Genomic DNA, 14,053 nt, shown 5'->3' on the forward strand with positions numbered 1-14,053 from the left:
GTTAAAAACAAACACCACTCACGCCTCACAGATGACAGCTTACAGTCCTGGGTAAAGATGAAAGTGACTTCGTACAGCCCCGATTTGCAGACGCTGTGCGCAGAGGTTCAGGAGCAGAAGTCCCATTGTAAACACATCACGGCAGACCCGACGATGTTTGCATGAACATGCTTTTCAGCATCTCTTTATGGACCACTTTTCACATACGGTTGCTGTACGCATACAGACGGCTGTAGCTTTTCAGCTCACAGCCCGACGCATACCAACACAACAGCATAGATAGCACAGATGTAAAGGCGGCGAAGCGTGGTTGCGGGTGCCGCTCAGGTGCGTCCGCCTCCCCTGCAGCGGCGCTGCACACCACGCCCCGCCACACTCATTAACCAGGTAAAATACATATTTAATCAGAATTTTGCAAATATCTATTTTTCATTTTTTAGCAGAAAAAATTTTCTATAGAAAAAAAATGGCCTTTCAGTTTCTCTAAAGCTTTGAGATTTTTGTTTTATTCTGTTTGGAGTGGAAGAGTAAGGGGGCTGTTTCTTAGCTGTGTGCTTGCGAAATATCCATAGTTGTCATAATTCTTCTCCTTAATTACACTTGAGAGGTGGAACTGCAGATTTCATTTGGAAAAAAAGGCCAATAGTAAACATACAAGGAGTTTCAACTGAGATTTTGAATATAGCTTTAATTTGACACTCGACTAAAGACGCTCTCTTGGAGATTAAAATGATCAGTTCCCCTTCGATGAGGACAAACACATTCTTTCACGTACATATTTCATACATGAGATCAGCTAAAGAGCTACACACAGCATATAAAACACACTGACAGCTCCTTGCAGTCTCTGTCAGTGTGTTTTAGATATATTGTGTTACTATATGGGTCAACATAACATAACATAAACATAACCTAATTATCTCTTGGACCCATTCTTTATGCCTGTCAGGCTTTGTTTGTACTGGCTGAAGCTTAAATGAGGGCATTGTGGACATCACAACAGCCAATCTACGAACAAGCTCTGCAAATTAGTTTGGACTATAACTGCTGTGTTGTGCGGCATTGGTCCATATCCTTATACAAATAAACTGCAGATTCATAGAAGAAAAATCACGCTATTTGATCAGTGGTGCAGCTACCCAGACTAACTACATCCTTCCCTTTTTACAAGGCATCAAAACAGCCTGAGAATATAAATGCCAGTGACTGTACATCGCTGTAACCACTTTTTATATATTTAGTTTAATACTGCGTAACATTAACAGTTACAGCATTTTAATTAGGCATTTCCAATGTGGTTAACTTGCACCAGCAATATAAAAGTACATTTTGTGTGTATGTTTTAGGTCATGGGTGTGATGTTTTTTACATCTCAATACAATATACAGAAATGCTGCTCTTTCTGTACCCTCCATTCTCCCTTACTCCTCTTCCCAGCACATACTTCATTCTAATACAGTGTCAAGGGCACTGGAGCAAAGCTATATGCAGCTTGACCAGCAGTAAATTTTCCTTCTGTCAAGCCCTGTTCCAGTGTCTTCTCCTTATTTGCCATGACCTTCGCACTACCCTCTTTCTGTCTCCTTGAACCATGCAGCTCTGCAGGCTCTCATCAGCAAAGCCTTGTGTCACTCTCTGACTCCTCTTCCTTCTATCGCTCCTTATTGCCACCCCCTCCCCATCTCCCGTTAGTCATCCTCTCCCTGAGAGCTGTGAATTTTACGACTGCTCGTACAGTGAACCTAGTCTTCTAGACAGAGGCTAAACGACCGCCCTTGGAATGACACGTTCTCGAGCCCCAACCCAATCTATTCGTAATCTTAATAGATCGACATAGATGTATTTGGTAGAACTTTTTCTGTGTTTTCCTTTTTCTTAAATGTGCGAGGATAGTTTCTAGCATGCACATCAATGTAAAATTATTTTCTTCACAGCTGGCTTTATTATTGATTCCTGACATCAGAGGCAATATCTCCAGCTTCATAGCAAAGTGTGCATTCAAATCCAAATGACATTCTGCTTTAAAATGCATGTAAAAGCTGCACAATGGAATAATTTCCCTTATCCATAATTAACATAAATCGCAGCTGGTTAAAACAGAAACAAGAAAACCTGCAAGTTTACGTTGCTGCAAGCCTCTTTGCATGTAGATCACAACTTTATTTGTGATCTATATGTCCTAATCGAGGTCATATCTTTTCCTGCCCACTGTGTTCTGGGCGGTTCTTTCCACTGCTCTTCCTCCTTTTAACTTTTCATATATACAAGAACTGGAGAATGTTGAAGTCCCAGAAAGGAGCCAAAGGTGTAAACTTTGTATGAACTGATTACTACAGCTGTGTACATTTAGGTTTTATTAGTTTTGTTTAAAATTTGAATTAATTTAGCTGGATAAGGCTTTTTATACTAACTGTGACTCAACATGAAGTACTCTCAAAGATGCTGGATCCTCTAAATGATACACGCAGTGTCCTTTGGTATGGTCGACATGAAGCACCAAATGCTGCAGTATTAAACACTGAAGGCAAACACATCCAGCAATATAAAACTGCGACAAAGGGCCTTATGTCATATTTGGGAAGTTTATATTTCCTTTGTTTCAGTTCACTTTTTGACACAGGTTTTGTTCTGCTGTTTGGTTAGATTTAGGCACGAATGCTTCTGGCTAGATGTAGGAACGCACCGTGACATCCTTAACCTTGGATATTGAAGAGTTACACTACAGCATGCTTTTAGATGGTATCGATACAGTGCGGATTATGAGTTCTTCTCACATTCCACATTGTTTCTGTTCATTCATTCATTATTGATTATTTTGCTGTGAGAGGACATAAACAGCAGGCCTGCACAGGTCTCCAGCCTGAACAGGGCTTTTTAATTATCTCTGAGTCTGAACACACATGAGAATTTCTTCTTTTTTTTAAACATAAACAGCTTGAATTCAACTCAGGTGTGCAAAACCTCCATCGCCATGCATTTGATGTAAATGTGCAACTGTTAGAAAAGCATGCCAGAATGGATCAAAGGAATTGATAACTGTGGGGACAAACAGTTCATATGAAATTTCAAATGAACCACTTTTCATTTTTCTTTCGTGACCAACTGTCTACCAAGTGACAATTTACAGAAGATTGCAACTGCACACATTTCGCAGTGCATTGCACTATTTGGATGGGATCGTGGTGTAGTGGTTATCACTTTGAGCACACAGCAGATTCTGCGTTGGTTGTGGGCTTTCAGTGTGGAGCTTGCATGTTCTCACTGTCACATCCATGCAAGTTTATAGATGATCCTAAGGTGCTCATGTGTGAGCGGTACATACAACATTTAAACTGCATATAATAAAAAGCTGTGTGAATGGAACTTGGTCTGAATCACCTTGAGTACTGTAGTATCTGAATGCCAGTCCATTTTCACTCCCCGACTCTCTGTAATAATGGATATCCAGATACCTTTGCCAGACAAGTTTGTGATCCCTCAGGCTGCTGGCATGGATGCTGTTAAATTGCTGCAATTGTTTGATGGAATTCTGCCTTTATGCCATTAGTGTGTGCACATTGTAGGTCTACATTGCAGCCTGTCTTTTTCCAGATGTTAGATTGACTCTCCTTCTTATTTTGAGTAAGTGAGATGGGTCAAGGTTAAGTGCAGTGGAAGGAGGAGATAGCATTGTTGTCAAGTGTGGGATTAGACAACTAAAGGAGCCCTGCTCATGCACACTCCACAAAGCTATTAACAGGGGCGTCTGCTTAATATCAGTCTGTTGCAGATTGATATTACACTGCACATACACTGCATTAGTAGGGTCTTCATTAGACTTTTTTTCTTTCCTTAAGCTCTATCCTAAGTACTGCAATTTACTCTTTGCTTCTTATCTCTTCTTCATGTATGTGAAGACCATTTCTGCAACTTGTGCATTCAAAATTGCCAATTGTTGATTCCAATTTTCTAAATAAAAGATCTTATAGAAGATATAATTTGGTTTTCCATATGTTAATGTGACACTTTGTACACTCAGAGTTTGAGCTCTTTATAATATGCAGTGTTTAGCCTTGCGTGGCTCGGTCTGCTATGTCATAAAATTCTCCCTGAAGGCAGAACAGCGAGGCAGGATCTGATCTTTCCCATCCACCATTACTCAGTCCTGACAGGCCAGTGAATTCCCCACACCCCTCCCAGTCGGCAGTTCAAAGCCTTACATTTGCCACTAGAGAGGAGGGGGCGCCGCGTTGAACTTGGGGCCCACTGACAGAATTTACCCTCAAGATGTTTTCGGTTGAATGTCCTCTGAAGTGGGAGGACTTTTTCTGCTTCTGTTTTAAACTTCCTTGGGATCAGTGTGGACATTTCATTTGGGGAGATCACATTGGTGATTTTTCACACTTTCACGCCAGAAGCAACGGGTGCACAAATCCTGCAAAACGCAGCACTTCTTGCAGCTTGCATGAAAATTTCTTGGCCACAAGCCTCGCATCTCCAGTGCCTGTGCTCTTGCATCATTGCACATGATTGTTTTTAATAATTGGCAAATACCACTAGTTGTAAAATAAAATCCCACAATTTACTATAGTGAAAGTTTGCAGCCAGATTGTTAGAACATCATAAAGGAATTTATGAATCAGGTTTTACAGTTTTCATTTGCAAGTGTAAAGATGTGGCAGTGATATTAATTGTTTTTTTTATTTCAGTCAGACAGCTTTGTGAAAAAAGGACAAAAAATCCAATAGAACTAGAGAAAGGACAGCAAAGAACTAAATTAAATTAAAGAAGCACAAATTATTATTGTGCTCTTATTATTGTGTTATTATTGACATGATGTAGGGGAATGGAGGGCAGGCGTGGGTCAGATAAGCATCAAGTGATCCGTCATGGTGAGCACAAGAGTCAGCATATGAGCGATCTTATCGAAGTATCCGCATTTGGATGTTCTGGCACCCTTCCAGTCTTGGATGGATAATTGAGATCACATAATTAAATATTCCTGCCAGGAAGCTACTTTACGACATTATGCCTTTAGGTCACATACAGCTTGGGAACATTAGAACCTTAAACACCTCCCACAGCTTTTCCGTCTCTTTGGACATCTGGATCTTCTTGCAGTGTCGTAGGTATCTACGCTACATTTAATTACCGCGCTCGTATTGTTTTTACTTATGGCATCTGTGTTTGTTTTGTTAAAGGCAACCTAATTTGGTTTTCCTTATTTGTTGTCATATGTATACTGTTACAGTAGAGGATGCTCATATTGAACACAGGCAAAGTTAAGAGTCAGAGACAGACTGCTGTAAGCACTCTGTCTCTGACAGATTTTTCTGCTCTTAGGTCTGTACGATGCCAATGAAAGCAGATTCTTCTATTTTGAACTCTGAATCATGCAAAGCTAGTTATTTAAGAATAAAAACATGCAGTTGAAAATGAGCCGAATAGGTTCCCTTTAACAGGAAACAGGAAGTTGCCGGTTTCAAGTTTGCTATGTTGTTATTTCATAGTTAAAGAATCTACACCTTTAAGTTTGAGGTGATTCTTCAGAATGTGCCGGCTGAAGCAAAGAAGAAAGTAGGTAATTGAAGGCAGTCCATGGTGAAAGCTGCTGAACATATGGCCTGATGTGTCCTTGGCTTTGGTTCAATCAGATCTGCGCATACGGTTTCGACCCACATCCTAAAGTGTTCAGCAGTATGTGACATTGCACTGAGGTTGGCTTAGTGCTATATAAGAAGGTGGTCCAGTCAGCGCAAATATAGCACAAGCATGTGATCAAATGGCACACGCATACGATTGAAACCCGACTTGTCACAGGACACTCGTGAACACGGGCCCAGCAAAGTTTCACATGCTCTGTGCAAAACACAAGACAGCTGTGATCATTTTATTATTCACAAAGGACATACCATGAAGTATTCTTTATTGAATATGAAGTAGGGCTGCCACAAATGATTATTTTGATAGTCGACTAGTCACCGAATATTTTTGCGATTAGTCGACTAATCAGATCATCATCCATTGGACGTAAAACGTACAGCTTATTGCACCAGCAGCATCTGCTCTTATATAACTATCATTAGCTTACAGCTTTAAGTGTTTAAGGTATGTGCTAACTAAAAATAAAGACAAGATGATAGTTTATTCAATTTAAATGAAATTTGCAGATTGTTTTGGTGAAGTTTAATAAACTCAGTCTCGTCTGCTCCTTGCTATCTAAAATATAACAGGACACCGGAGTATATTCTCAAGCATCTCACACTTCTGATAATCAGCTGTCTGCTTGACGTTTATTCAGCTGTGTAAAAACTATAACTTTAATCTCAGCCAAACCGATTTACTCAGGAACAAATAAAATACTAAAAAAAGCCAAACAACAACATTTTTAAGTTATCTAAGTAAGTTATCGTGTTTAACCTGAGTAGCAAAAGACGGCGGTGGGTTTGAAAACGATTTGCCGGGAGTCCGGTGTTCTCACCGGCTCTAGTGAGCCTTGCCCCCGGCTAGCTATCGAGCTGGTGGGTAACAGACGTCTCCAAAAACGTTGGAGCGCTTTTGAAAATATGTGGTGTCTTGATAAACTGAGCAGATATTTGAGGTTTATACAGCTACAGTCTCGCCTGAAAATATGTTAAATGTTTATTTTGTGACCCAGAAAGAATAATAAGAGTAACATTAAAACTAACTAGCTGCCGCCATTGTTGGAAACTGCGCTGGGCTGCGCTATGAATCCTGGGACACAGCTTCTTCTTCTTCGGGGTTTAACGGCAGCTGGCATCCTTGTACATGCAGTGCTGCCATCTTCTGTTTCAGTCCGTTATTACACTCTTAAATCCTGCTACTTATTCCTGCGTCCTAAATCTTCAAACGACGAGTCGACTATTAAATTAGTCGTCGACGATTTTGATAGTCGACGTAATCGTGGCAGCCCTAATATGAAGATTATATTATAGTTTAAGGATTACACTATTATGCAAGTAAAGTTTAAAAAAACAAAGCAAAGAAACATCTAAATTTTTAAACCCTGGTGTGAATCATCCAAAAATTTCACAGCTTCTCCATTCAGTTCTCTTACAGTTTCCACATTTTCTTTCATGCTAAGAAACCTTCTTCCTTGTGCCCCATCTTCTTTTTTTCTCTATTTTTTGCCCACACAGGCCTACAAGGGAAGAGCCCTCCAGCTAATTAAAAACTTGCCAGTGGAATTTCGCTGTGACAAAAGGAGCTATTCATGTCGGCAGGACGGTGAAAAGGCTGCGCCGGCAGCAGCGATAGCATTGCTCAGCGTTAGCAAAATGAAGAGGCTTTACTTTGAAGCTCGTCCTCTTACGAAGACACCCAAGCACTTGACTCAGTGCATTGCTGCTCTCCCTTTGCTTCTGTTTTGACATCCATTATCATCTGATGCTCTGCAGTGGGGGAGTGCAGCTTAAACTTGAGTGTCAGTAGGTCTGCGTAGCTGACCTTCAGTCTGAAGATGCTGTCCTTAATGAGTTCATCTGTTGCCTGTGAAACGTATCTGACCCATACTACATTTTTCTTTTTTGCACACAAAAAAAATCCATTATAGACTCGATCCATTTCACCGCCACGTTGTTAGTCCACCCCTCGGCTGTATCTGCAAGGTCAGAGATCCCATGTGCAAACTCAGGGAATGACCTTCGGCCTCATCTGTTAGCCAAATTAGTCATCTTTAGGGCCTTCAGTCTATCAAATTATCCACCCATACCCTCATCCATCCATCCAACCTTCCTGTTCTCTCTGCAGCAGTTTCTCCGGGAAAATTGATTCTTTACGTTCAAGCAGAGGGGAGTTCCCTCGTATGTGGTATTTTAAGTGCAACCCACACTTTCCATTGCAGACACACATGTCATCGAGAGTACATTGGTAGTGGGTGATATGAATAGAATTCACTCACAGTGTATAGTACATACTCTGAAACATCACATCACAAATAGAAAATGTAAAAATGTAACGGAATATGTGATGAAATGGTTGTGATGAGACAATCACGCAGCGTATACAGTATATTACCACCAGGCAGTAATATTTTAAATATGTAAGAGGTGATTTTGTTCCATTGTATGTTGCACTGTCAGTTTTATTTTCTGGACAGCACTTCAATGTTCTCACGGTGGTGCAGTGGGCAGCACCGCCACCTCATAGAAAGAAGTGTGTGGGTTCTAAGCTGCTGATTGTCTGAGGAGGTTGAGGAGAAGAGGAGGAGGAAAAGTGTCCATTTCAAGAAGATGAAAACGCTTTTCTCCAAATCTCAACTTTCTTTAACTGACTGCAAAGTTGTCTACATCATTCTCTGACTTTTTTTGTTGACACTTTCCAGTTTTGTAGTACAGTCAGTTCAACATATGGAGACATACAAACAAAAGCATTACTTCAGGCATTTCCTATCGTAGGGGATCGTGGAGACATTAAGGGCTTCCTTCCTTCTTCAACGTCTTAAAACACTTTCAAATTTCTGTTTCCTTCCTGTTTCTAATTTTTTATTTTTATCTTTTTACCATGAAGGGATTTTCTCATGTGTTCTTGAACCCCCTCTCTCATTCAGTTTCTCTCTTCCTCTCTTTCTATTTCCTCTTCTGCCTCTAACCTCTGTCATTGTGTGCCAAGTAGCTGTTGTAGCCAGTATGCATTCTGACACTTGTGGGCATTACTGTCCTCATGGAGCTTTATAGGGAGACAAACTGTAATGAAATGCTACAAGGATGCTGGGATGTATTTGTCAATAGTATAGTGTTGTCTACTAAAGTATTCATTTAGGTGTCACCAGAGAATAGACAAGCTGAACTAAACATCTTTCACAGCTAAACCTCAGACATTAAAATGAGACATTGCATGCTGAGTCACTGCTCCATTGCATAAAGTCGAACTTGTGCAACAGAGTTTACTTTTGTTAAGTTATTGTGGTTTTATAGGCATAAAGTAAAGCGTCATATCTGTGGAAAATTGAATATTTTGGGGAGAAATGTGTTTGAAAGAATTAATAAGTGTGAAATGACAGGATGTAGATAAGAAAGGAAGGAAAAACAAAAGATGGGCTTATGATGACACTACATGCGGAGCCATCAGGGGTTTTCCTGTCTCAAAATTGGCCTTTTTGCATCTAATGTTGATTGGACTGTGTGCACTAAAGGCAGTAGGTCTGTGTCACTTTATGTGACATAAATCTGTGTCTGTTATGCTTGAATAAATGAAACCACAATCTATAAAACTGGTTAAAAATATCTAATGCCAGTGCTGAGGTTTTCTGACTAAAACCTCTTGGGAATTTTAGTGGCTAAAATTCCCCTATGTATGAAAAACCCTGGCCATATGCTGTGCAATAGTGGCTTTTGCTTTTTAACCAATTAATTGGTTAAAGTTCTTTCCCCCCTGTTCCAGTCCACATTCAGCTCTTTAGCTTGTGTACATACAGGGTTGATGTTGATCCTTTTATCTCACTTAAGTGGCCCACATAGTAGCACAAAGTTTCTAACCTGAGATGATATGTAGGTGAAGATCAGAGTCAGAGCCTGCTCCAGGAAGCAGATGTCTGCAGCATCTGTCTGATGCGAGACTTTCAACGTTCACTTCTAGTCTGACTGCAGCTAACATAAAACCAGTTATGCTAGCTGCAGGAGGACGTTTCTGCGTCCGTTACAGCATGACTGTGACACAGACCCATACATAAATGTTTGGCTTTCATGTCGGTCTCTGAGGTAAACAGGCCAAGTCTCCTGAGGCCAGAATTAAAGAGTTAGAGAGAAAAGAGAGAGAAGGAAAAAGAAAGTGAGACGGAGTGGAAGAATGGGACAATAGAAGAAAATGAGAAGGAAAGGAGGAAAAAGGTGTGTCGAAGGAGAGTAACGTCAGGTGGTCAAAAGAAGGATGGAGTGAAAAAACTAGTTCTTCAATGTGAAAGAATGAAAGAATTGAGGAAAGGAGAGAACAAACAGAAAGGACAGCAAGAACACTGAGCCTGAGGAATGAGGACAAAGGGCAAGGAGGTGCCGTTACTGGCCTTTGTCCCGTGTACCTTTGTTTGTCTTCTATATATTATATCCTTGCATCCTCCAACCACCACCTAAGCTTTTCATCCACTCTGACAATCCTCTTTTTATTTCTTCCAGAACAGAGGCAAGGCGGACTACACAACGCAAGAGGCCTGGGGAGATCATTAACTCCACGCTCGCGCAGTATGACTGGTAGGCTGTGTTCTGCCTGTCTTCTTGTGTATTTAATAAATGTATGCTTATTATGCGAGTGTACACAGCAGAGCCTCAGCGAGCCGCTGGCTTGTAGCCGGTGCTGTTTGTATAGCCGTTCATTATCTAATTGTAGCAGTGCCCACATGCCCACTTTGTCTGCTTGGTCCCACTGATCACTTGCTGGTCTGATTACATAGATGTGATTTTCACAGAGAAACGGTTCGACACGTCGGATTCACTGTGTGAAAACAATGCAGTATTATCATAATGACACAGCACCATCACCCAAATCTGCAGCTCTCCTCTGCTCCGCAGAGCTTTATGGCGAGTTTTTCTCTCACACCATGTCTGCAGCTCTCGAGAAACCCGCTGTGCGCTACCTGATCCACAGACAGTAAGCAGGCAAAGTTGAAGGCTTCCGCAGTGGAGTGGCTGGAAGCTAGAAAGCCAGATATTTCCCTCAGGGGTTGATTGGGAATAAAAGCAATACAAGAGAGACTGGAAATAAATAATAGATTCTGCAGTCGGTGTTTTTCATGTCGAGTTGATGATAACGTTGCGTTCCTGTGCTTCCACTTCCAACGATTGGGAGGAAAACAAGCATTTAATTCCTCTAAATTTTTGGAAATGTCAGTAGGATCACTGTGGATTGCTCTGTAGTGTTTAAAAGTACACAGCAAAAGAGCGTTGACTGTTATTTACGTGTGTGTGTGTTTTCTTTTTGGAATGTCTAACCTCTTTAGATCACCATTGCTTTTATTAATTAAAGACTGCCAAACAGGGGACTGACTTCATTGGTATTCTGGAGCTTTGTTTCTTTTGTTCTTAGCTTGACAGCTTGTCTGCTGCTCGTGTAATTTTCAACTCTCGTCTCAATATTTCATCCAGTTCTTCTTGACCAAAGGGGAAAAAAAACACTAATGTGCCACCTAATGTCATGGATTGGACTATTAACAAGTGTGTGCAGACTGACTGATTTATGTAAACATATTCATCTGTCAGAGGAAGAAGAAGCTCAAGCACCTGATGATTTGACACTTGTTTTGCATCACGTTTGCGCCATCATCCTTCACTGTGAGTCGTGTCTCGTCGTAATGACAGAACTGAATACTCGGGACTTTTAAGTTTCCTTCTGACTGGAGGGGATGTCTATAAAATATTTTCCATTCTTTGTCTTACAAATATTAATCAGCAGCAGTACATTCATCTGCTGCAGATCATTTATATCTGACAAAGCTGTCACACATCTTTTAAGGTCTTATTGGCTGGAATAACACTAGATAATAAATTGATCATCCAAGTAAATCAGCTGATCTTACTGCCAGGCTCATCGGGTGATGGCTCAGCTGATACCTTCTATACACGCAGTTGGGTAATGTCATATAGGAAGTGATCGCTGCCTATCCTTGCTACTTCCTGCTTTTTCATGTCTGACACTGATGTGACATTTGACATTGATGTCTGCTCTGTTCACAGTTTCTGAAAAATATATCTGTTTAGTTGTTGCAGTGTTCTGGTAGGTTATAAATATGCAAATATGTACGGTAGATTTGTGTACGTTGACAGTTGTATTTAAATTTGTTTGAGTCATTCAAAGATTAGTTTTGGGTCAAAGGTCTCCCTTCCTCTCCCGTCCTTTCCTCTCCCCTTTCTGCACAGCTGGGGAGAAAGGGGAAGCATATAATTGCAGTTTAATCCTCTAAGTCCCTGCAGAGGAGGGAGGCAATGCATAGCGGCATGGACAGAAGAAGACAGAACAGCCATCGGAGTTGTTTGGACAGATGTTTGCAAGCCAAATGGGGACTCGTGTCAGTCACAGGTTGAAAGTGTGCATGGACACGTAATGTCGGAGCATTTGTAACAACAAAAGAATATTGAACATTTGACTGACTCTTTGTTTGGTAGCTTTTGCGATCAATACACACCTCAGGAGAAGTATTCTTTTATACTCTGAGCTTTTCTCACTTCTATTTCTTAATTTTAGTGAAGAGGAGACAGTAGAGCAGGGAGATGGAGCAGCAGATGGCCTTGGGTTAGAATCAAAACCAGGCATCTGCATTTGGCCCCCTGTTCAACCACTGAGCGAAAACAATGCCCCAGTAGAAGGGGGAAAAAAAAGTCTGTTTTAAGCATTGACTTGTGTTGTAACTGATTATGATACTGCTGTAAATAATTGACATTCAGGATGCTCATCCTCGAAGGTTCGTGATTCAGGTTGAGAGATTGGTTAAACTGTCCAACAACCAGGTATGCCAGGGGTGTCCAGGACTCGGTGTCCTGCAGGTTTTAGATATCACCCTGGGTCAACACACCTGAATCAAATCAGTTCATTACCAGGATTGAAAGCCTATTTGACTCAGAAAATCCTGCAGATTTGACTGATCACTTGGTTTATTAGTTTGGCATGTGTAATAAAATATTAAGGTAAACGATTCTTTGAAAGGCATCCAAAAACATACAAGGTATGTTTGCTCGTCAAACCGAACCTTCATCAGTCATAAGAAAAGTTATTTTTGTTATAGCGTAAAGCAAACCTGCAGTAAGCAGCCATCCATCTGATATACATTCTGCATCCTGGATATGGGAGTATGTGTTTACTTGCTCACCTAAGCTATAGAATATATAGCAGCTGCAATAGAAAATGAAACCCTGTACCGGTACTCTATATCATCCAGTGAAGGTAGAAGCCTCAGGTTGTAAAACATGCTCCACTGTCAGGACAGCCTTTTCTGTCATAATGATCCCCACTGTACTGCATTTCTGTGTATGCTGTAATTCCAGAATATGTGTGAAGGAGGAGAGATTTAGTCAGCAGGGAAGAAAAATTGGTGAGCAGGACATTTTAGAAGGTGTTTTTAGCCCCAGGAAGTGTGTCTTTGAGAACTGGAGTGGGGGCAGTGAAAGCTTTAGCTACACTTTAAGGTTCAGGGGTTATGTGTGCTTGTTTGTCTGGTGGGGTTACTCCATGTATAAGCGCAGCCATGTGTTTATGTGAATGTGTATCTTTAAGTGCTTGTGTGTCTTCGAGTGGAGGCAACCGGGGAGCGTTAGGCAGGGGTACAGGGAGGCGAGGAGGGCGAATCCGTCTCCCATCACTTGGCTACAGGCAAGCGTTCTTAGCACCTCGTAAATCTCACCTGCTGCTACAAGACTGCTGCTGACATAGCTGCTATAGTGCGTACTGTACTCACAAACATTCGTGCACACATGTGGTGTACATGCACATTTCGTAGAGCGTGTTGCATGCAGCACCAGAGTCGGTCATGTCAGCAGCAGGAGTGAAATTGGGAAAATAAAGTGATGTATAATCTGTCTGTTAGCGTTCCATGTTGGAAAATGGCATCTTTTATTGGAAGTGGTTTCTGTTGGAGCAAAGAGGAACAGCTGCTGAACTGAAAATAAGAAAATCCAGCTGTGCTCCATCTAGTCCTGTTATATTTTCTTTACTCTTTAGTTACATTGATGAATGATATATATGCGCTTGCAAATTTTCAACCTTTTGAAAGCGGTTCTTACTAAAGTTCTTACTAAGCTTAAAGGCGATTTCCAGTCAGATCTTATTTTCTTATAACTCTTATTAGCTGTAATGACACTGCAAGACGATACGTGATTGTAGGTTTTGGTTTTGTAAAGGAGCCAAAAGTTGAGAAAGATTACCAACGCTGCTTCGTTTTCAGTTTCAGTTTTGCCCTTCAAATAGATTTGACTTGGTAGTTTGAGCCTAAGCTCAAGCATCAGTGTCTTGAACCTCGTTATAATCAACGACTCTTAACCAGTGTGGACACTCTGCATATCTCGTCTGTTCTCCTTGCAGTACGTTCCCACTCACGAAAACACGTTTTCACTACAATGCAGTTGTGGTGCAT

At 41.0% G+C, this 14,053-nt stretch overlaps 1 protein-coding gene across 1 annotated transcript in view; it reads left to right on the top strand.

Moving 5' to 3' along the window:
- LOC102214383 (thyroid hormone receptor alpha-B) overlaps positions 1–14,053 on the top strand; it is a 158,572-nt gene that overhangs the window by 56,909 nt on the left and 87,610 nt on the right. The window contains exon 3 of the mRNA XM_005725832.1: positions 10,110–10,184. The gene's annotated coding sequence lies outside the window, so the exon portion shown is untranslated. The remainder of the gene's footprint in view (positions 1–10,109; positions 10,185–14,053) is intronic.

Source organism: Pundamilia nyererei, unplaced genomic scaffold, assembly GCF_000239375.1.
Source record: "Pundamilia nyererei isolate P.nyererei 1_Seehausen unplaced genomic scaffold, PunNye1.0 scaffold00017, whole genome shotgun sequence".
In the NCBI taxonomy this organism is placed as follows: Eukaryota; Metazoa; Chordata; class Actinopteri; order Cichliformes; family Cichlidae; genus Pundamilia; species Pundamilia nyererei.